Here is a 4,159-nt window from a genome sequence, read left to right on the forward strand (position 1 = left end):
TGGGTGTGCTTTTTTGGATGAAATGATCAATGGAGCGCTCCAATTGTATGCTGGCCCCTGGGTACTAACTAGACCTGCCTGACTCCAGGAACTAAGACTCAGTCTCTGCAGAGCTCTTTGCCCATCTCATTCTGGCTATGGGGACAACATGTCTTCACCCAGAGAGGTTAGAGGAAAAACTGGAGGAGACAATGATGAAGACAGGGGTGATTCAGATGACTGGAATCTCCAGAAGTCTTTGCCTTCATCAAGTCAGAAAAAGACACCCATAAAACAGGTTTGGGGAATAAAGTGAACTCAGAGAATGTAAAATCTTCCCATCATCTGTCATTCTCAAATAAGTATGAGCTTATTTTCCCAGAGCCTTTAGAGAGTGACAGTGATGAGACGATGTGGGATATCAGTGACCTGTCCCGCAGAAACAGGTGGAGCAGTGTGGATACAGAGTCTGCAGGGCCATCAAAGACTGTCTCCTCAGTGCTTTCTGGTAGTAGGAAGTTCTCAAAGGACACTGAAACAGCTTTCTCTGAAAAGGAGCTAACTCAGTTGGCTCAGATTCGACCATTAATATTCAACAATTCTTCACTATCTGCCATGAGGCACTGTTTGAAAACGCTTCAGAAAAAAGAACTTAATAACTTGATACCATCCGTGAGTTTTTGGAGTTAGAACAAATGACTCTGCCTAATGACTTCAATTGTGGGAATGAGCTACAGAACAGAGATAAGAACAGATACCGAGATATTCTTTCACTTCGGCATTATGAATATAGTGCCCCAGATGAGAAAGCTTTAGCATTGCAACAAAACTGATACTGCTCCTTGGGTTGGCATGATTCAATCCAAGGAGCAGTGTCAGTTTTGTTATCAAACTGGGCTTGAAGTTCTTCACAATCTTCTGGCTTTGAATTAAGAAAGATTTCTGTGCCTGTCACTTGAGATTACCAAGCAGCTTGGAGCCTGAGCTGTGTTGAAGCATCCGCTGGCCATGTTGTTTGTCTTCTGATTTCCTCTCTGAAAGTCCCTGAGGACAGCACCACTGGGCACAGAGTGGACTGTTTCCACTTGATCTTTCTGGACAAAAGCAAAATACCCTCCATGCCTTCTACTGAAACTAAAGTTATATGAAACAAAACAAGAAAAAGAGAAAGAGAGAGAGAGAGAGAGAGAGAGAGAGAGAGAGAGAGAGAGAGAGAGAGAAAAGATGGAAGGAAGGAAGGAAGGAAGGAAGGAAGGAAGGAAGGAAGGAAGGAAGGAAGGAAGGAAGGAAGGAAAGAAGGAAAGAAAGAAAGAAAGAAAGAAAGAAGGAACTTGCCCAAGAACTGTTCGTGAGGTTCCTGTGGCAGCGGCCTTACCTCAGGCAGGTTAGCAAGCCAGGCAGTTTCTTTAGGATTAAACTACAGCTGCTGTCATTCCTGATGTCTGAATGCCTAGAGGACTGGTCTGCAGCTGCTGAATCATATTTCATGTTTGCTATGGTACTGAACTGCTGAGAAAGAAGATCGAGCTTGCCCTCCAAAGAACTATTGCTAAACAGGTCCACTTCCCTCATGTCCTAATAACTTTTCTTTCCCACTACCTCTGTTGGGTGATGGGCTAGAGGAGAGGTTGAACCCTTATTAAAAGTAGGTTGCCTTGATGAGGAAATTGGAGAGATCCCATATAAGAAACTTAACAGAATTCTACCAGACTTTCAAAGAAGAACTAATACCAACACTCCTCAAACTATTCCACAAAGTAGAAACAAGAGGAACACTACCTAATTCATTCTATGAGACCACAGTCACCCTGATACCTAAACCACACAAAGATCCAACAAAGAAAAAGAACTTCAGACCAATTTCACTTATGAACATCGACACAAAATAATAAAATTTTTGCAAACCAAATCCAAGAACACATCAAAAACATCATTCACCACAATCAAGCAGGCTTCATCTCAGGGATGCAGGGATGGTTCAATATATGAAAATCCATCAATGTAATCCACTATATAAACAAACTGAAAGAAAAAAAATCACATGATCATCCCATTAGATCCTGAAAAAGCCTTCAACAAAATTCAACACCCCTCCATGTTAAGAGTCTTAGAGACATCATGAATTCAAGGCCCATCCCTAAACATAATAAAAACATCATACAGCAAAACAATAGCCAACATCAAATTATATGGAAAGAAACTTGAAGCAATCTCACTAAAATCAGGGATAAGGCTGTTTACTCTCTCCCTATCTATTCAATATAGTACTTGAAGTTCTAGCTAGAGCAATAAAACAACAAAAGTAGATCAAGGGGATACGAAATGGAAAGGAAGACATCAGGGTATCACAACTCATGGATGGGTAAACAGAAACTAGCGAAGTTAGTTTATTCAGATATACTTTTGATAGATGGTTCTCAGACACTTCAGAGACCTGCTGAATATAGCATTTAAAATATTAAACTTAAGATGCTTGAAATGGAGATACCTGCCCATACCTACAATCTTCCTGGAGGTCCTCAGAAATCAAAGACACGGGTGAGAATCTCACCCAAATACCCATGCCAGCTAGGACAACCACAGGGCCCAGCTGACACAGTACCCAGCTCCCTCACCAGTACCCCCTCAGCTCCAACTCTCTTCTGGCTGCTTCCTACCCAGGCCAGATCAGCAGTCAGATACCCATACACCACAGCCTGCTTGCCTCCTAGGAGGTCTGCAGTAACCAAAGACACAGAGCCCAGCCGGCACAGAGCCTACCCTCCCTGCCAAGCTCTACCTTCCTACTGGTCTGCTTCTTCACCCTGGCCAGATCAGCAGTCCTGATACCATCCCACACCCCACAGCCTGTCTGCCTCCCAGGAGGCCCAAAATGACCAGGGACACAGCCTGCCTACCTCCCAGGTAGGTCCACAGTAACCAGGGATACAGGAGGCCTGCTGTAACCAGAGATACAAGAGGCCCACTCTAACCAGAAACAGCACTGCCTGCCTCCAAGGAGGCCAGCTCTAGTCAGAAACAACCAGACCAGTTAACATAAGAGATAACCAAATATCCAGAGGTAAGCACAGGATCATAGGCAGCAGAACCCAGATCTCACACAACAGCAAGCCCTGGATACCCCAACATGCCTGAAAAGCAAGATGGCTTAAAAATCTCATCTCATGAAGATAATAGAGGCCTTTAAGGAGGATATAAAGAACTCCCTTAAAGAAACACAGGAAAAATACAGGTAAGCAGGTAGAAACCCTTAAAGAGGAACAAAGAATCCCTTTTAAAAATACAGGAAAATACCCTGACTTGAAAAACCCAAAAAAAAAAAAAAAAAAAAAAACAGGAAAATATAATCAAGCAGGTGAAGGAATTGAACAAAACGGTCCAAGAACTGAAAATAGAAATAGAAACAATAAAGAAAACACAAAAGAAGTGTAGCAAGTAGAAAGGCCCAAGTGAGGATGTTTCAATTCCACTCAGAGCAGGGAAGAAAATAATCACGGGAGGCAGAGAGAGGGAGGGTCCTGAGTGGGAGAGGGGAGGGGGAGAGAAAGGGGGCACAGGATCAGGTATGAGGACAGTCACGAGAGAAGCCCATAGGATCAAGAGAAAGAACAGAGATAGGAAGCAAAGGGAGGGCATGGGAGGGGGGACTGTCTAGAAAGTACCAGACACCCGGGAGATGAGAGACTCTAAGGACTCAATGGGGGTGACCTTAGCCAAAAAGCCCAACATTGGGGAGAGGGAGCTCAAAGAGTCCACCTCCAGTAGATAGAGTGGGCCTCAAGTGGAGGGACAGGGTTACTAACCCACAGTCAAAATTTCAGACCCAGAACTGTGCCTGTCTACAAGAACTACAGGAACAAAAATGAAGAAGAGACCGAAGGAAAGGTAATCCAATGACCAGCCCAACTTGTGATCCATCTCAAGTGGGGGCACCAAGGCCTGCTGTGATGTGCTTACAGACAGGAGCCTGGCATGGCTGTCCTCTGAGAGGTCCTACCAGCAGCTGAGACAGAAGCAGAAACTTACACCCAACCATTTAAGTGAAACTGGGGATCCCTATAGTTGAATTAGGGGAAGGATTGAAAAATCTTAAGGGAGGGTGACCCATAGGAAGACCAGCAGTCTCAACTTACTCAGACCCCAGGAAGCTCCCAGAGACTGAGTCACCAGCCAGGAATGT

At 44.3% G+C, this 4,159-nt stretch overlaps 1 pseudogene; it reads left to right on the plus strand.

The window, feature by feature from the left end:
• The first annotated feature begins 390 nt into the window (after positions 1-390).
• LOC110318044 lies at positions 391-912 on the plus strand (annotated as a pseudogene).
• Positions 913-4,159: the final 3,247 nt, after the last annotated feature.

This window comes from Mus pahari, chromosome 3 (assembly GCF_900095145.1).
Source record: "Mus pahari chromosome 3, PAHARI_EIJ_v1.1, whole genome shotgun sequence".
NCBI classification, from domain to species: domain Eukaryota; kingdom Metazoa; phylum Chordata; class Mammalia; order Rodentia; family Muridae; genus Mus; species Mus pahari.